This window comes from Xenopus laevis, chromosome 7L, assembly GCF_017654675.1.
Source record: "Xenopus laevis strain J_2021 chromosome 7L, Xenopus_laevis_v10.1, whole genome shotgun sequence".
NCBI lineage: Eukaryota > Metazoa > Chordata > Amphibia > Anura > Pipidae > Xenopus > Xenopus laevis.
Genome location: NC_054383.1, coordinates 122,060,907 through 122,081,643, shown reverse-complemented (window position 1 = coordinate 122,081,643; position 20,737 = coordinate 122,060,907). Strand labels below are relative to the sequence as shown.

General features: G+C 42.1%; 1 long non-coding RNA gene across 1 annotated transcript; it reads left to right on the top strand.

Moving 5' to 3' along the window:
* Positions 1-16,363: 16,363 nt before the first annotated feature.
* LOC121395637 lies at positions 16,364-19,746 on the top strand. Its single transcript, XR_005962605.1, has 3 exons — positions 16,364-16,497; positions 18,138-18,346; positions 18,650-19,746. It is a non-coding gene; the product is annotated as an uncharacterized LOC121395637 (long non-coding RNA).
* The last annotated feature ends 991 nt before the right edge of the window (positions 19,747-20,737 follow it).

Genomic DNA, 20,737 nt, shown 5'->3' with positions numbered 1-20,737 from the left:
AACGAGTCTGCTCTTCATAGAGTCTGGAGTCTGCTTGACAAAAGGAATAGAGGCAAATTTCTTACATGCGAGTAGAAAGTCAGAAAAAGTTCCCTCTTCTCCTTCATATTTTTTAACTGATGAGAGCCACTGAGCAGAGAGTTGCAGTTCACCCTGTTCAGGTGATATAGAGGGGTTAACAGCAGGCTCCTTATTGTGCGGCTTGATTATACTGTCAGGTTTGGGTGCTGATGAATGGAGCCTATATGCTGGATAACCCAGGTGATACACATTTACTGCAGGTTTAACAGCAAAAGCCATGTTATGATAAAGGAGTTTTTAATGGAGATGAAATGAAATATCAATAACAGTATAAACTGAAAGATACAACCTGGGTAAAGGCAAAGCAAAGTCCAATAAACAGGCGGAGAAGGTCTGGGCAGGCGGCAGGCAAGCAAGGTCCAAAGAGAAGGCAAGGTCAAAGGCAGGCAGCGTTCAAGCAGGGTCGAGATAACAGGCCGAAGGTCAAACCAGGGAATCCACAGAGAAAGGAATTGGGGACCAGGTGGGAACAGGAATCAGGAGTCGAGGCAGGGAACACAGGAACCAGGCAGGGGACACAGGAGTCAGGAGTCGCGGCAGGGGACACAGGAGTCAGGAATCAGGAATCAGGAGTCGCAAGTAAGGGGCTGGATCGGGCTCAGGAGCTCAGATAATCAAGCCAGGATCTTAGGGCAGGGACAGGCTTATAAAGGGTCATTAATTGGGAATGGAAGACACATGTGGATAATGAGGCAGGGGAGAAAGAATATATTTCAAGTCTGTCCAGAGCAGTGTCTAACATGAGGACCGAGATCCTCCAGTGGCTCACCCTGGTAATGCAGAACCTCCCAACAACAGGGACCAGGGCTCGATTCCTGGCTGTTCCTGACAGCAAATAATGTAGAGCTCTCTTTGAAGAGTTCCAAGCTGGACCCACAAAGTATATATCTCAGAGCTTTATTTAAAAAGTTGAAAACAGGGCCCACTATGGAACACATCATAGAATTTAGGTGGGGGGAGTGGGCCCCAATACAGAAGAAAAACATCGAATTTGGAGCTTTATTTAAGGGGTTAGAAGTAAGCCCTCCTGAGATACACAAAAGTCAAAGCTTTTTTTAGTGGGGTATGAGCAAGGTATGGGGTGAATGTTTTTTGTTTTTATTTGGTATCCTGGGTATCAGTTTATTCACCCTTATTGTTTTGATCCCTTGATTGGACCTTCACTCTCGGTTTCCTGTGCCTTTATCACTGATAACACATGAGATTACGTTATAATCCCAAAAAAAACAGACATTATTTCAAAACAACCTTTGCTTCGTCAGCTCAGGGCCTTTGACAATAACTGGCTGCCCAGCAAGAGGCAAGTGGCTTCTCAGGGAGTTGCAATGAAACATAACGAGTGAAGCCTATTTTAGTGCACTGTCTACTTCATTCCCTACATATGATTGCTTTGCCTTCTCTGACCTCTCCTTCTAAATCTTTCACTGCCTGATATTAGGCTGCATCCACCATCCTTTTTGACTATTTACTTTCTGAAACCAACAATCAAACATGTCCTCTTTTCAAAAATTGAGGCTTCTAAAGTGTTATAAAGACAAATATACAGTATAATTGTGTACATATCTTCCTTGTACTTGCAGATGATTATCTTTAGATGTTGTCCCTCGCTTCCCTACTGCAGTACAAGGCAAGGCAAAATAACGATAATTGGGAAGTGTTGATGAAATCACTTGCAATAAAAGAAAGTACCCTTCATGGAGCAATCTCCTTGTGTGCCTTAGTATTCAGGTTGAGTTCCCAGAACAGAGTCAGGTTGTTTCCATTTTGCGCACATCCCCTGCCCGCTGGTGATTTTAATCCATATCCAATAAAGTATTTACGGTTTTAATGCTGGTTCCCTGAGTGTCTACTGTTCCGGTGGAGTCCGTTTCTGATTTTTTGCAAGTTGTTGTATGCCGCGGCCAGAGCGGTTCCTTCAGGACACACCGGCATGCAGATTCCCTGCTAATGGGCTCACTCCGTCAGTTCTTTACTGCTCCTGTGAACTCTTCGTTGATTCAGGTTGTTTCCATAGAAGACAATAGGAGACTTCAATTTTGTCTGCCACCATCGGAACAGACTGTTTTCAGCACAAAAATTCACCTGTACTAGCTGTACTAGCAGCAGTAAGCAACCCCACCGGAGTCCCACAGAAACGTCAAGTTCAAGAAGTTCCACAGAAACTTCAAGTTGAAAAGGTCCCACAGAAACTTAAAGAGGTCCCACAGAAACTTCAAGTTGAAAAGGTCCCACAAAAACTTCAAGAGGTCCCACAGAAACTTCAAGTTCAAAAGGTCCCACAAAAACTTCAAGAGGTCCCATAGAAGCTTCAAGTTCAAGTGGTTGCACAGAAACTTCAAGTTCAAGACATCCCACAGAAACTTCAAGTTGTTCACATTGTGGCCCATTGCTTACTTACAATAACTGTGACTACTTTCTTATTTGAGCTCCGCTTCCATTTCCTAAAACACATCTTGAGCCCTAAGCGCCATTATTTCTAAAATAAATGGTTTAAAAAATTGGGTTTCTAGTTTATTTGGCTGAGAAAAGTTGAGGTCTACCAGATGGTAGAAAATGATGTTGTGGTTGGTTTCATTGAGCCATAATGTCTTTTCAACTCAAACTATATAGTGTTTGCTGTCCCAATAAGTTCTTTCTCTTTTTATGTTCCTCACTACAGAGGAGGGTGCCCCCATGCCCCCCCCAGCATCAAATACCAAGGACATACTGTTATTTTTTCAGTATATAAATCGGGCAAATGCAACATTAACAACTGGACGGAGAATGCAACATAGACTTCCTTAATGCATGTAATAATTATAGTAATGGGAGGAATGGGAGGAGGGGCACTGTCCCTAAATTACTAGATGATCTTGGCCCTTGTTTAAGATGTCACTTACTATCAATGAGCTCTCAGCAGATTTATCTGTTTCTGGTCTGGGGCCTTTTTGCAGGTTCTCATGATTACAAACACAAACCTTGTATGTAATGTCCCTGCAGCAGTTCCTTATGATGATTTGTATCTGGTCATAATGTATGTCTATACGTTTGGACTGTTCTTCAACACTGTAAAAAGTCAAAGATAAGGATGAGTTGCCATATGACTTTTATTTACTCATCATACCCCTCTCATTTTGACTCCCCCTCCATTTATGGTCTCCTTTCTGGTTGTATCCCTAGCTATGCCTTCTCTATTGTCCCTTCCCTAAATTCTTCTTTGCTTCCTGTTGTGTCTCTCTTATTCTCTCTGCTCTGCATCTACATATTACAAATACTTTAGCAGTGGGCCGTACATGCAAATGTCCTTATGGGCCTTTCATTTCAACAGAACTGCTGATCCGGTAGCTTTCCTTCTTCAGTTTATTGGCAGGAAAATGGGCAAATACACTAAGGACACAATCCTCTACTTAATCACACAGGTAATCATACATCATCCTGAAAGCACAGTCTATCGCTAAAGGAGTTAACCTCATAAATCAGATCTCCATGGCTTGTACTGTGGTACCCAGCATTCTTGGTTGCTACGCAACTCTTACCATCTGCCACAATGCTTTGCAGCTGGAGATGCACGCTCTTTCATTTCTGCTCACTTTCATCATCAATAACCTTTCAACTATGCGAAATATTGTAACAAATGGTTGCACGACCAGTCTCAGTAAGTTACAGGGGACCTTTAGATACTCTGCTCAGTATACGTTCTGCTCTTCATTAGGATCCTGTCTTCCTTATCTTCTTCTTCTGGCCTCACTCAGTTTTTGTTTCTTCCTCTATTCCTCACCCTATTCCTATATGACATCTTTCTTGTCTTATACTCATATCTGCTGCACCCTTGTCCTCATTTTAAACATTTCATGAGTGACTCACTATTGGGCAATGTTTTTCTTTATAATATAAATTATAATGACATCCTCTGGAATATAGCTAAGGCCTCACCTCGAAATGCAATCAGTACTGCATAATTAGAAAAATGATGGACACTGGGCAGGATTCAGATAGCTTAGTCCCCCAGGCAGATTCTAGTTATCCCCTTGACACCCCACTTGAGCCGTGTATTGTTTTACTGTGCTGTCAAGTGCAGGTCAAGCCAGAATAATATAATGAAGGAGGACAATAATTTTTGAAACCTTAATCACCTTTGAATCGCCTTAAGATGAAGGTACCATCTTTCTGAGGTTAGTCAGTCCAGGACCCCTTATTGGGCAGAATCAAAAAAGACTAATTAGACTATAGATGAGGACCCAAGGCTGAAAGCCAACTCCAGTCAAATATAGGGATGAGGCCTGGACTGTAGTGATGTGTGAGAAAAACTCAACCCACCACTTACCGACAAAACATTAATCCACACCAGACCCTAACCTGCAAAATGTGTCCATTGTAGGACTTGCACCCAGCCATCTTCCCGCTCTGTATGCTACTTGTGTGTGCTCTTATGGTTCCAAGACAGGGAATCTTCAGGAGCAGCGGAGGAATGTACTTCCCCAGTGTGAGCTGCACACAACCCTAACCCACAATTGTCACCCAAATGTCATCTCGAACCAGCCCAACCCTTGGTCAACCTGGGGGTTTCAGGTCAACCTGCACATCACCACTGAACTGTCATTAAATCTGTAGATTCTGGCAAATGCCAGAAGGGCTCCTATAAGATGCCATAGACAGTAACTATTCATTGGGCCTATGGAGGGATGTTTATGCCTCTGAGCACTTGAAATGCCAGGGCCTATTTTGAATCTCAGTCAAAACCTGGTTGAATGCTCTTTTGAATATCGTTGGAACACTATGATGCACCAATGCATTTACCCAAAACATAATGTTAATTTTATTTTGCAACTTCTAGTAGACTGATCAATATTAATTGCTAATAGGTTGCAACTGGCAACAGCACATGCCTAGTTCAGCATCTGTAGTTATAAATGTTTTTGTGGTTCTGTTACACTTTTAGGAACTTTTATGGCATATTGGGAGAGAGGCATAGAGGCAGCCAAACTAATGGTTGTGTAGATCTGTCATTGCTGTGGATCACAGGCACTTGTACAACCTCCATAATTATAATCCACCACAAACAAGACATGGCCCATGCACATCATTAGGTCTCAATGCCCATGGTAAGGCTGCTGTAGGCTTATCCCTTTGTATGTGTGTGTGTATATCTCGTTGTCCATGTGTCTTGATAACAATAAATGTCCAATTATACCGTCCAAAAAACCCTTCCTTGTGGCTACAGAATAAAAGCAGGTCAAAGGCCGTTCTCCTCTGAGACTCATTAGAATACCCTAAGCAATAATTTCTAAATTACTCATCAATACAAGTTGACATATGTTTTGATTGTAATTGTAATAATTACAGACCTCTCACTGTGCAGTGATTTGAGTGTGTTGCAGACGGAAGCAGAATAGTTTTAAGATGGAAACTGTTATTCTTGCAACTGGCTTTGGACATTTCTGCTTAAATACACAATAACTGAAATCTATAACCTAGCTTAGAGAGTAGAATGTTCCCCTGCTTTGAGTCCAAGTAACATGTTTTAGAAATGATTAGAGACCTGATAAGTGTCACAATATTTTGTCCCACAAAATTAAAGGACAAATTCATATTCAGTTGAGATCGAACACCGCTTTAATAAATGGTACAAGCCTTCAATGACAAAGCGTTTTTTGGCAATTTTTTTTTGAGGAACTCCTATCTACTCTATTGCACTTCGCCTGGTAAATCAAGTCTGGTGCAAGAGGTAACGTTCATTAAAATCTGCATCTTAGTGAATTTGCGTAGTTACGTCCAGTCGCCAGAGTGAAAATTCGCCTGGCGTTAGAGTGCAAAGTAGCTCTACAGTCTCCTTCGCTAGAAAATTTACGCCAGCACCCGTTAGTAAATTGGCGAAGTCCCAAAATGACGTCACTTTGCATTAGTCACTTTGCGTTAGTCACTTCGCCCTTTAGTTAATTTGCCCCAATGTCTAGAAAATCATGTAAACATTAAATAAACTGGTTTTGCCAAAAATAAAGATTAATTATAACTAAGGGTGGCCATACACGTAGAGATCCACTCGTTTGGCGATTTTGCCAAACGAGCGGATCTCTCCCCAATAGGGATGTAGCGAACTGTTCTGCTGCGAACTAGTTCGCGCGAACTTCGACCGTTCGCGTCCGCCGAATGTTCGCGAACGTTTGGGAACGTTCGCATTTTGAGTTCGCGTTCGATCGTTCGACCATTCGAATTCCTTCGACCGCTAAAAATCGAACGATTTCCATTCGTTCGAACGATTGTAAGCATTCGATCGAATGAAAAGCATTCGATCGAATGGCTTCGATCGTTCGATTCGAATGAAAATCCTTCGATCGAATGATTAAAATCCTTCGATCGTTCGAATAGAACGATTTTAGTGGGTGTTCGAAGTTCGCGAACTGTCCGCGAACGTTCGCATTTTTTGCCGGTGTTCGCGAACGGCGTTCGCGAACACCAAATCGACAGTTCGCTACATCCCTGCTCCCCAATATGCCCACATTGAGGAGGGTGATATCGGGCTGATCCGATTGTGGGCCCTAGGGCCCAACGATCGGATCATAATGTAGGCAAAACGGGCGGACGAATTGCGCGACCGCATAAATGAACAGATGCGGCTGCGATCCAAAGGGGATTTGTATTTTGATAAAATGGAGTCTATGGGAGACGGCCTTCCTGTAACTTGGAGCTTTCTGGATGGCGGGTTTCCGAATAACGGATCCCATACCTGTATATAGTATATATGGGTGCACATTCAAGGTGCAATGGGAAACAGCTCATCTTGAAAACATTGTAAAATAAAAAATTTTTGGTGTTCTTGCCCTTAGAAAAGGCAATCTGCAGTTTATTTTTATGTAATAAAAACATTAATTCTTAAATAAATAATTAATCCAAAAAAAAAAAGATTCTGAGTCAGCATGTGTAACATTGGACTGTTTTCATGGATGATATTTGTGTGTATGTTCCTAAACTTGTAGCACTAAGTGGGGCCAAAGTTCAAAAATCAGAGGATGGACGGGCCACAATCACCATAGCCTTTGACACATGTTCTGTTTCAACTCAATGGGGGTCATTTATAAACTTTGCGCAGGGCAGATTGGTTCGCAAAGTGAATATATATGCCCTTCGCATGGTTATATTTATAAAGCTGAATAAGAGGGTGCATACAGAATTGCGAATTTTTTATTCACAATGCGAATGTCTAAAGGGGCTTTATAAATATGTCACAATTCGCAAATTGCGAATCTTTATGTGCACACTCTGCGACTCAATTACGCCACAACTTTGGTGGCGGATAAAATATTCGCAAACTGCGAATTTAAGTTACCGTCAACGCTATTTTCGCGCACAACAACCTCGCACATTGGGTGCGCTCGCGCAAACTCCTGTCTCATTTGCGCGCCATTTGCGAAAATTTATTCACACTGCGAATTCGCAAAAACCGGAAAGACGGGTAGAGCAGTGCAATATATTAGTGCTCAGCAAAAAACATGCGCAATACAACCATTTGCGAAAAATATGCGCTGCGCGAACTTTATAAATGACCCCCATTGTCCTTAGTGATAGTTCCCTTAGATCTGGGCCAGGACCTTTACAGCACACATCTCACTGTTATCAGCAGATCTCCAGAGACTGTTTTTTTGGAGCAAAGTGGATACCATGGGGGAACAAAAAACTCATGGATATTGTGGTTTTGGCCATCGCTATCCTCCAAGTTTCGTTGGTCTTCAGTGAGCAAGATACTGTGAACAATTTATATAGCAAATGTGTTTTTTTGGATGGTTTTCCCAATTAATACAATAAATAGATGCCCTTTACAATAGGATTTATTTAGAAACAATGGGCAAATTTGCACCTGGTCAGTAACCCATGGCAACCAATCAGTAATCAGCATTTTTCAGCCAGCTGCAGCAGCCAATCAATAATTGGTTGCTATGGGTACTGCCCTGGTGCAAATTTGCCCAGCTCCCATGTGTATTGTCAGACTCAAACAAACACTTATTGGGCAGCACCAATTTGGGCATTCCTTTTATATTGTGTATTGCCTGTTTTATGAGGATTTTCTGTTCTTATGTATATTATAAACTAGGCTTTTGTATTGAAGAGCCGACATTATTGTTGTGGATCAAACTCTTTGCCTTGTCGTACTTTCCTTTCCCTGCTATTCATATTTGCTACCAATTTAATTCATGCACAGGCTTTCTCTAAAACGCCACTCAGTATATTGATCTTGAGCTTTATTCCTGGGCTTTCCTAGGGACACATTATAAAGACACCAAAAGAGGGCATGTGATTGACATAACCGAACACCAGAGGGATTCCACAGCAACAGTAAAGGGCATTCTGCTTACAATAAAGGCTAGAAGTATAGAAGTGCGCTGTGCTGTGCTGATAACAGCTGCAGGGATGTTCTCATTGCATTTCATATCCAGGCTGATTCCCTTAAGAGTACAGCTCCCAAAAGTGGGTATATTAGATGGCTTGTTTCTAAAACCCACATCCTTATCCTTATCAACCCATTCAGCCCTTGTACTTGGTGCTTCTTAAAAGTGCCCTCTTTCAGGTGGTCAAATACAGCAAACCTGCATTAATACCAAAAAATAAAAATGTCAAAGCTATATCTTCAAATGGAAAACGGAGTATTAATTGACAATTTAAATGGATGGACATGCTGGGACATGGTGAGCCATATGAGCCAAATGTCTACATAAAGTCTGCTCCATCTGTACTATATCTATAGGTTGTCTTGCAAATAAGCTGACCTTGTTATTGGGGAGCACTATAGCCCTGTAGGGTGGCCTTCTAGGTCAATGTCAAGTAAATATGGTGCTATTGTTGATCTTTTTCTACTGTATCCAGTGATGAAAGGACCATGCGTGTTTACTTACTGTGCTCGATGTATTTCCTGAACAATATCTGTTTATCTTTGGCTTATTAAATCTTATTCATGGCAAAGGGACCAGGGCCTTAGTATCATAGGGCCCGATCTGCACCATTTTGGTTGGGCCCCTAGCCTTCAAAGCATCTCCTATGACCAAGGCTACAAAAAACACCCCAAGTTCTGATATATTCCTTGGGAGCATTTTAATGGAAAAAATCAGTGCTCCCATTGATTACAGGGGCAATATTTTCAAGGAGGCCTATGACACTTCAAGGGTGTCAAACATTAAGTTCTGCAGCTGTTTAGAACTACATAACCTAGCATTCCAAGCAGCTCTTGCCTGCAGGTCAGAACTGGAATAGGCAGTTAACAACTATATACTTGTGTCTACCCAGATCAATCACTAGTCAATAACAGTCGCTTTTTAATTGTATCAAAGACAGCTTCACCCACAGCCCATTCTACCCTATTATCAGTTGATTTTGGTCTTCTATTGATGTTCCTTCAAGATTGGATGTCTGAATTTCTGCATAGAAGTATGTGTTGTTATGCATTGATCTAAGAAAATCGACCTTGTTAGCATCATCTGTTATGAGTCCTTTTGGTGTATAAGGCTAGGTAGGATTCCCATACAGTAGACTTCAGCCAAGGCACAATTTTGTAGCTTGATAAATGCAAAGGCTCAGCTGCTAGATAAATAGAAGATAAAGCTCACCTATAAATAATGTAAAATGATAGCAAATGTATGCAACATTGTTGGCCAAAACCATATGGTGGAAAAAAGCAAACACTATTAACCTTCACAGGTAATGCATGTATAGGCCTTATGTCCATGAAGTGAGCAAAGTAGACCAGCAGGAGTGATATAAAGTTGCAACATTTGCTTAAGCATTAGGATATTCCTGGTATCTAAGATGTGTTTCTTAATATAGTCTATTGCTAGCTGAGGCCATCCAGTTGGTTTTAAGGCAAAGATGGCAGGAGACTTTTCTTACAGTAAGAAGAAATCTAATTTTCTGATTTCATAAAGAGAGCATCTCATTTGGTATATTTCTACGAGGGTGTATTGGTCCAGCCACATTGCATGCCATGGGTAGAAACTGATAAGTTTTATAATTGTGTTAGTTACTCAAACTATGGGGCCACCATGGCGCATATGGTATGGACATCACTATTATAGAACAATTCTAAAGTGGCTGGAGTGGCAGAGGTTTTATTCATTAGGAAATCATTTAGATTCTACACTTGCACCTTGCTGGCCTTACACTGGTAGCCCTAAATCCGGGGGTCCACAACCCTATTTTACCCATGAATAATATTCAGATATAATAAGAATTGAGGAGCAACACAAGCATAGGTAGCCCCTGTGTAGACTGGTAGCCTTCAGGAGGCCCTGTTTAGTAGTACACCTGGTTTTTATGCAACCAAAACTTATTTCCAAGCCTAGAATTTAAAAATAAGCACCTGCTTTAAGGCCACTGAGAGAAACATCCAAAGGTTTGGTGAACAACATGTTGCCTCCAAGCCACTGGTCGGGCATCACTGCCCTAGATAAAGGACATCTAGAAAAGGTTTCAGCAAGTTCAGTTACATCAGACTTATCATTTTAAGATACTGTATATCATGCCCTGGAGAAATGAAAACCTTTATTGAGATATACTGTAGGACAGATGGTTAGAATACAGATACGTTGTGTTGGATACAATGGTTTTAGTTCTTACACATAGAGATAAATAGGGGTCAAATGCTGCTCGTCCCTATCAACAGAACTATGGAATCAAAACCTCTCTCACTGGACGCCTATCATAGGTAGGTGCTGGTTGGACAGATGCAAACTTTAAATGTAAAAATATATATATTCACTTTATTTGTCCTTTTATTTAGGTCATGGTGACATAGAGAACAACAGGAATCTGAGAAGGTAGAAGGGGGTTAGTATAACTAGAAATCAAGTAAGGAGAAATAGGGCACCAAACCCAAAGATCTCAGTTCCCCATTACAGTGCACAGTGCACACTGGTGCTTTACTAATTTGGTATAAGTGTTAAAGCCCACCCAAAGGATGCAGGATACCACTTCTTTTTATATAGTATGGCAGAAATCCCCAACCAGTGGCTCATGAGCAACATCTTGCTCTCAGTGGCCTCAAAGCAGGTGCTTAGTTTTGAATTCCAGGCTTGGAGGCAAGTTTTGGTTGCAAAAAAACAGGTATATTGCCAAACAGAACCTCCTGTAGGCTGCCAGTCCACAAAGGGGCTACCAAATAGCCAATCACAGCACCACCCAGGAACATTTTTATGCTTGTGTTCAGGCCCGGACTGACAATCTGTCAGTTCGGGCAATTTCCCGAAGGGCCGCTCCATTTTTTTGTGAAATGGGCCTCTGCTTTATGGCGATTTGAGGTAGAGAGACTTTACAGCGTGCAGCCGTGCACGCTGTGATTCTCCTTCACAGACACAGCAAGCAGCTGCATGTTCCTTCCTCCTCCCTCCTCCCATCTCCTAAGATTAGTCAGGAAGTCAAAGTCCCTCTGATTGGCCAGCAGACGGGGTGGGAGGAGTCTGAGGGTTCCGTGCTGTTTCAGGAAGCTCCTAGGAGAGGTAGGGGTGTCTGTGTTTGTGTCTCTGTGTGTGTGTGTCTCTCTGTGTTTGTGTCTTTGTGTTTGGGTTCCCTGTGTTTGTGTTTCCCTGTGTTTGTGTGTGTCTCTGTGTGTGTTTCTTTCGGTGTGTGTCTGTGTTTATGTGTGTCTCTCTGTGTTTGTGTGTCTCTGTGTGTGTTTCCCTGTGTTTGTGTGTGTCTCTCTGTGTTTTTGTGTCTTTTTGTGTGTGTGTGTCTCTTTGTGTGTCTCTCTGTGTTTGTGTGTCTTTTTATGTGTGTGTTTGTGTGTGTCTCTGTGTGTGTTTCTTTGTGTGTGTGTGTGTGTGTGTGTGTCTCTCTGTGTTTGTGTGTCTTTTTATGTGTGTGTTTGTGTGTGTGTGTGTGTGTTTCTTTGTGTGTGTGTGTGTGTGTCTCTGTGTTTGTGTGTCTTTTTGTGTGTGTTGTGTCTCTGTGTGTGCATCTCTCTGTGTTTGTGTGTCTCTTTGTGTGTGTGTGTTTGTGTCTGTGTGTGTATGTTTACACGTGGGCTGCTTGGTTTGTTTTTTGCCCGGGCTGCTTTTTGCTCCCAGTCCGGCTCTGCTTGTGTTGCTCCCCAACATTTGAATGTGGCTCATAGGTAAAAAAAAGTTTCGGGGACACCTGTAGTATGAACACTGGTCAACATGGAATACAATACAGTGGACATGCAATAGAAAGCAGGGAAAAAACATGGCCATTAGACCTCAATAAATAAGCTGTGATCTCATCATCATCATCATCAAGATGTGCATTAAAATAATTTATAACAAACAGGGGAAAAATGCACAATAATTCAACAAACAAAAGGATAATAGTGATAGAGCCACCCTGATGTATGGGTCTGGCTGATTTCAGAGAAGGGATTTGCAATTAAGCGGCAGATAATATTCAAGATAAATGTAACAACATTAACAGTGTATACATATTTTATGTTCGGCCTCTGGTGGTTGTTTACGCTTACAGCTGAATAAATTATGCAAGATCATGTAATTAATATTGAATATTCCTTTTACTTCTAGTAAAATGTTATAGCTTTGTTTCTCTGAAAACGAAGAAATTCCTTTTAATCCCTGGTTTCCCTTTAGTTGTTTGAACAGGCTCCATATTACTAGTGATACTATGGAAACCCCTATTTCAAATTCAGTTTGGCCACAGCTTCGAGGAAGTGAATTTCAGTCCTTAGTGCCACCCACATAATGGTTAACCTCTTACGTGTCAGCCATGCTGGACATGGCCAGAACCATGTGTTGCTAGGAAACATTTTTTTTCCCCCTCACTGTCACATAGAATACAAAAATAATCTACGGTTTGCGGCAGTCAGGTCTTTGACAGTCCTTGCCATTGAGTCTACGTTTTATGGTTGAATGTACTTTATACTATTTTTAATATGCGGAAGGTATATTAGTATAAAATCTATGCACATCTCTGTAGCAGGTCCTGTACTGGTAAAAATTATGGCTGATCCCAATGTTATTAATAGGGAAAAAAGATAAAGATATAGGAAGGCCGTTATTTTTTTCCAGAAAAGGTGGCAACCCTAACTGAGCCACTCAACGTTTTGGAGTCGTAGCAATAATATCATATGGAGTAAAGTTTCTTACAATTATTGGTAGGTGTTTGGTGCACTGCCGAGCCAGACTGATATCCATGTACAATGGAGATTGACTGGCTGTGTAAATGGGCAGGTTAGAAAATGTCATCTGCTGACACACCATGCCAACCTGTTCATTGTGTATGGACAGACGAGGAGGTGAAGGTAAGCATGGCCAGCCAATGTATGGCAGCCATTAGGAGAAAGTTTGACCCGTACGGCACCCAAAATTCAGAACAAGTACTAAGCTTCCTGGTCAAGGCTCAATCTTCCGCCTGTAGCAGCCGCCTTTGGCCTCAGGAGGAGCCCTCAGCTACTCAGATGCCGCCAGGCCTTACCTTGAGAGAAGCAAAGCAGATGTTCTGAACAAGGAAAGGGGCACGTGCTTTCCAAGGTTTTGAATGGAAGGCAACAGTTCAAGGAGTAGATGAAAAAGTGTAGTCAGGAAGGCAGTGGTCGGTACATCAGGTACACCAGGTACACCAGAATAGTCAAGCAGGCAAGGCTCAGAATTGGCAGAGTTTACAATAGTCAGGCAGGCAAGGGTCAAAACTGGAATCAAACAAGACAGAAATCGCACCCAGGATACTAACAAGTTAGACCTAACAACGGGCAATGAGTTTGGATTCAAAGCCCCTTTAAATATTCGAATTTCACACCAAACGGACATGATGATGTCTCATGCACTGTGTGGAAAGCCGAGAAGTGCGCGAGAAGGGCGTTCCAGCCGGCCCACTAAACCACCAGGGGATGTTACATACAGTAGTTGACTTCTGAAAACGGAGGAAAGAGCAGTAGTCCAATACCCACGGGGTTAAATAGGCTGATAGGCCTAGATTCAAGAATTGGGGAGGACAGAAGGTAATCAGGATGGTTAGGAACAGGTAGGAAGTCAAGAACTGGACAGTTAAATACAGTAGTACAATGTAGAGCCCTGGGAACTTAGAAAATAAAACCTACAATTGGGCATTAAACTGGGGTCTATCTTGTTAATTTATTTAGAATTTGGTGAAAAGTCTTGGCATCAGAGGATGGGGCAATATGATCGCAAGAAGTTGAGGTAGAGGCCATGGGTGCTGCTGTTTTGGATTACATGACCACAGTGTCCAGATCCCTGACCATGTAAGCAAATGCAGCCCTGGGTATGGTCAGGAGACTCTGAGTCGTGAGTGAGGTCGACTTTTTCGACTCACTTTTTAGCTTGTACCCACCCTTGGTGGATCTCACTTTGATGTAATTGTTATGGTTTCAGATAAAGCTGATGCCAGTTAGATCAGGTATGTGTGTCTGCCGTTCCAAAACAGATTATAGCATGCTCCCTCTCTCTCTCTCTCTCTCTCTCTCTCTCTCTCTCCCTTTTTTCACATCTCACACATTCCAGACCATCTCATTCAGCAGCCTCCCTTACCCAGCAAGCATTAGCAGGGACGTCATTACAATAAAAAGCCATTGATCACACGAAATGAAAGCAGCTTAAAACCATTGGCTAAGAGTAGCAGGAGTCCTTAGTTGCCATTGCATTACTCATCGCCTTTCCAGCCAAACAGACACAGCTCTGGTCTCTCTGGTAACTAAAAGCTTTATTCCCACTTGTGTCCCTTACTTTGAAAGTCACTGCACAATGTCATGTAATAAAAAAAAAAAGAAAAGCTGATAACGACCTACTAGAGCTTCACAACATTTCCATCGACGTCTAGTGACGGTTCTACTGCATGATTATGATGGAAATGGCAAAACTTACATTTCTGGGGATGTTGATTTAGTTTTGCGTCCATTCGTTTTTCCATTAACCATTCTGCAGCAACCAGTTCTGGAGTAGGGGAAACGTCCGCTGGAGTGATAAATGACATTTGGCTGTCTGATAAAAAAAAGTCTGGGTTTTGCAAATGCCATAAGAACACTAGCTGTCTAAATGCATAATGCAAATGGTAATAATTTGCTGGAGGAAAATTAATGATCTGGGACTGTTTCAATTGGTTTCAGTCACATTCAGCGCAAACCCTTAAGTCAACGTGTGGCACATGTGCAACATGTTCCTCTCCAACCCCTTGGATGTTGCTCCCAGTGGCCTCAAAGCAGGTGCTTATTTTTGAATTCCAGGCAAATTTTAGTTGCATAAAAACCAGGTATATTGCCAAATAGAGCCTCCTGTATGCTGCCAGTCCACATAGAAGCTACCAATAGTCAATCACAGCCCTTATTTTGCACCACCCAGGAACATAATTGCCTATAATTGGCACCCGCAAAACCTTTTGCTTGCTTGTGTTGCTATCCAAGTTTTTGAATGTGGCTCACAGGTAAAAAATGTTGGGGCTACCTTCCTCAAGGCTACAATGAGGTTCTTCACAGTTCCATGCCTCCTACTTTATTGCAATGGTTTTCCAAAGGCTCTTTCTTGTTTCAGCAAAATAATATGCACCATGAGTGGCCCATACAAAATTGGTTTGTTGAGATGGGAGAGGAAGAACTTGAGCGACCTGCACAGATACCTGAGTGTAACCCAACTGAACCCCTGTTAGATGAAGTTAAGCATAATCCTCAACATCAATCTCCAACCCCACTCATGCTCTTATGACTGAATGGTAGCAAATCCCACAGGAATATTCTAAATCTAGTAAAATAACTTTCCTAAAAGAGTAGTGGCTGTTGGAGCCAAGTATACCAAGGGCCGCAATAAGACCTATAGCACATGTACCAATTAGGGTCATCTTTCCCACTGCATTTTTATCCCATGCTCAGAAATGTTCCCTAATTTCTGTTTATTGAGTGTGAATATTCAATAGGAGGTGTTTCAGGACATTTTGATGACACCCCCTGTTGCCCATGATTGCTCTATAAGAAACCATTGTAACATTAGATATCACTACCCTAGGAATCAACTGTATTATCAGACACATTCCAAGGGGTGCATGGGCTTCATTCTTGCATTCACCTCTTCCAACCTTACTTTAAAAAGAGCACTGTCTTCAAAGACAAATAAAATTACTCCTAGAGTTTTTTCCAGGTTTAGTAAATATATTGGAGCTAAGACTTTCATCATGGATGAGGGCATTTTACTAGGCACGTCAGACTTACTGCCATTAATGGGCAAGATAATAATACTTCTGTGCCTAAAATCAAATCAGAATTGGTATAGCGTTACTGAAACTCTAAGAAATACATATATGTTTATAAATGATTGACCGGTTGTGTTATGTGTATCTTTTCTTTGGCAGATGTTTGGAATTTATGTCCTACGAGGAAGGAAAACCCTGTTGGGCAGACATCTCAAAAGGCTTACACACAGCATGGGGACTGCGCGGGAAAACACAAGCGCTTGTGTGATGGTGACTGCGGCATGAGTTGTATCTTAGGTATGCGCCCTACCGATATCTGGGGAGATAGAAGCCATAGTGACGGGAATGTTCTAGAATATAGGGCCTTTGCCCTATATTCTAGAACAGGGCCTTTGCAATACTGTCAAAACATGACCATGGATTTAGAAGGGAAAGAATCAATAGGAAACAATATATCTTTATATAGTGTATATATGTGCTTTCTCCCTGTTCCTGTTACATTTCATTATGCAGTGGCAAGATGCATGTATATTGATGCTGACTTTTGTGTGTGTGGATTGACCTGAAACCCATGGTGACCTGCGAGTTGATCACCGGTTAACCAACCACCCACACCTGCCCGAGCCCGACTTCCGGGTTCCTTTTATAGACCCGCGCTTACCCGCCCTGTAGATGATGTCACAAAAGGGGCGGAACGAGAGTCGCACGTCTATAAAAGTTCAACCTGGAAGTCGGAAAGGTTCACTGGCGGGAGAACAGTCAGAAGAACTCAACCCGCACTCACTCACAACAAAGGATCATGCAAGGTCAGCCCAAACCCGCCCAACCCACAGGGTATCGGGCCGGTCTGCACATCACTAGTAGAGAGTGAGAAAACATGGGTACATTTTGGGTGTGGGTCCTACAATGGCAACATTTTGTGGATAAGGTTCGGGTGTGGGTTGAGTTTTTCCTGACCCACATATCATTAGATGACTTTGTCCATGGGCTTCAGGCTATAGGGTGGACATAGATAAAAAAAAAATCAGTCTTGGCTGAGTTTTTTGCCAATAATTAGTTTCATTCAATAATATCTGTTACTTTTATGCAACAAAACAGAGCCAGCTCAGATTAGCATAAGGCACCTCACATCAAACTGGTAATTCAGGGATACTTTTCCCCATCATTTAGAGCAGCTTAATTGAAAAAGTTAAATTTTCCTTCCGGAGACGATGTTCTGCCCATTCAGCAACCACATTTTCCATAGTGAGCGGTTAAAAATAGTATAGGATACGTCCAATCTCCATCTGCTGTTGAACTGCTCAAGTTTGAAAACAGATGGAGAGAGGTAGACAGGTCACCCAATGTGTAGGAGGCAGTGAAAGAAGATGAAAATAAATGACCTGCAGAAAACACCATTCGTTGGACTTGTTTCTCCCTGGCAAACAAAATAACAAAATAATCCAAAGTGGCAAAACTGTTGTATAGAAATATCTATTTACAACTGACAAATACACTGAATGGGCATACAGTACACTAGTGAGCATTTGAGCTCTCAGATTCATAAGAGTAGGAAAACGTGGAAGGAATTATTTCTCTTTAGCGCAGCCATAGCACTTTATATTGAAATGCAAAGGGAATATACAGTATTTATAGCTGGTCTTCAGTTTTCCTCAAATAGAAAGAACAATGGAAGCTGCTCTCTTAGGGATACATGTACATAACTAGCACAGCATATGTGTTTTAGGGTTTAGTTTGAGAGTGGGACATGAAGGGTTTTTCTTTCAGCATGAGAGGGAACCTGGAGCTTGTTGGCTGTCCTTGAACTTCAAGTACCCTTAGACAACCTCCGATTGTTAGGACAGGATCACATGTTAAAACTCCCTCAATTTTACTACCCAAGGATCGTGTCCAGGATCACTTCTTTCCTATGTGTTTTTTGCTATTGTCTCCTTTAGTCTGTACCTGGAAAAATGAAGACATGTAGTATCAAAACCAATAGCACAGGGGCCCATGCCAGAGAGAGAGAGTGATCCCCCCTGTCCATTGGCTGGTTGGTCAAGATCTAGCACATCCCAACACGGTAGCTGCAAAGACTCAGCAGTGGAGATCAGGTGCCACCTCTTAATTGAGGTGTGAGAAGAAATAAGAACGCTCGTGTCACCAGGTATTTCAATGAATGATGATGATTATCTATCTAGCTCCCTCACCAGATGAGCCACAGCACATTTCCCTTGGGCTACAATGGCCCAGATTCCATGTAATAAGAACATAGAGGACTTTGCTGCAGAAGATAGAATGCAATCTTAACTCATTTTTGAGAAGAATCAATATGTTCTTAAATAACTGGGAGTCAAATGTGTCGCCCTTACTGCAATGGTATTTTGAAGGGTTCTGTTCCCTCTAATTTTACTACACAATTGCTTAGTTCTTAGGAACAGTTGAGACACAATGTTTTTTCTCTTTCCAGGCTATAGGAAAACCTCTGGAGATCAGCTGTCCTTCCTATTTACACCCCTGTCTAGCTTGCCACTCCCCTATTGATGGTTTGCCACACCCCTGGATTGTTGGTCAAAGCCCCTGCCTCAGTAAGACCATTAATTGTTTTAAGGAAGCTTGAGGTCAGCCTCATGGGGTGGACATCCATGTTGCTGCTTCCAAATGAATGCACTTCAACTCTATGGGAGGCCCAGGGACCTCAGGAAAGGGGCTATATGTGTAGATAATTCATTCCAAACTAAACTTTTAGAAAAGGGCAATATAAAGTGGCCAGTCCATGGCTTTCGCACAAAAGTATTAAGGATTATGAGTTGATGAAAGAATGGCATTATCATTATTATGGTGGTAATATGAGGCATTGAGGATGGGACCAACCAGTGGCATAAATATTGGGGGTATAGGTGGTGCAATCCAAGGTGGGGTCCTTGGACGTATGGAATATGGGTTGTGCCTCTGTTGTGAGGGTTGAGCCTCTGTTTTCCCTACAGAAAGTCGTGTTACTTGAGTCAGTTCCGGGGCCATCAGATGCTGTAGATATGGCAGCACCCTGTTTCACCTTCCCTGTTGATGAGGTATCACTCACTGCAGCTGTTATTAGAGACAGCAGAAGTTGTAAGCATTGAAGACAGCAACAAACATATTTCCACATTCCAGTAGGAAACAGTTGGCTCAATGAGAAGAACTTCTGCCTTGCAGTTCCATAGTCCTGAGTTTGATTCTGGCTTGGGCATGATCTACAATGAGTTTATATTTTCTCCCCGTGTCTATGTGGGTTTCCTTTAGCTTCCACCAAAACATCCATGCAGGTTAACTGGCTCCTGATAAAACAGGAGACAAACTGAAAACCAATATCTGGATTTGAACAGCCAATGGGGTGATCCCAACTTTATTGGCTCACGACACTACACACATGATCAAACGTTTCAGGACCCAATGGCCGTTCCTAATTGAGGGCCATTTGGGTCTAAAAGGTTTTGGATGTGGTTTTAAATTTGTCACAAGTGTAATGTATATTGCTGGTGCGTGGCTAGGCCAGTACCAGTACCTGCTTCTGCAATCCTGATAAGACTGACCATAAAGATAGGAATCTTAGATTGCAAGCTCCACTGAGGCGGGGGATGATAAACAATCTATGCAAATCCCTGGGTAAATGAGCTGGCACTATATACATAATAGGAAACTGTAATGTGCTGTATTTGCATATACAAATGAAAATGAATGTGATCTGAACTATGGAATAATAGCCCAGGAGCATATTGTGCAGCATAACCTCATAACAGATGTTCAGAGGAAGGACGTTTTATAACCCAAATGTTGTGTCTGTTCTGTGACGTCTATCACCAAAGGGAAGGTGACCAGATGGTGCTGTTTCTTACAGTGGCTTTAGCTTAGAAAAGGTGTAATCTGCCCCCTGTGTCTAAAACAATCCATGCAAAGCAATGGGAAATACACAGACAGCACATTTCTTCCTCAGCTTGTTATAGGGTTAAGTTAGGGGGCTCTTACACAAACAATGGGTTTTGTGCAAAGGTCATAAATGACTGGGCCGGGGGCAAAGGTTTTTGGGGGATGATAGGCTAGTTTAAACTTTTACTGCCAGATTATGTGGGAGAGGAATAAAACGTCATTTCAATGTTGTTTGAGTCATGAGACCATTGAACAAAATAACAGAATTGATGCAAATTGCCAATACCAGCAGTGCTGTAAATTGGTATCTAATCTCAGGGGCAGTGATAATAGGAGGAGAAAAGTGTACTCACAGTTCACCCCAGTCCACGGGTGCATAAGCAAATAGCAACAAAGTTGTGAGTTTTTCTCCAAAAGAGTAACAAAAAATGTAATTAAAAGTTCAAGCCATTTATTAGGACAAACAGGTGAAGGCCTAACGCGTTTCGTGCCTGTTGGGGCACTTACTCATAGGCTGACCATGGGACCATTGACTGATGGAGAGGATGGCATCAACACTGGCCCAAAGTGGCATAAACAGTGGTACAAGCAAAAGCCGCCACAGCCATCCCCATATTTTTAAGGGCCCCAGAGAGCAGAAAGAGAAACACAG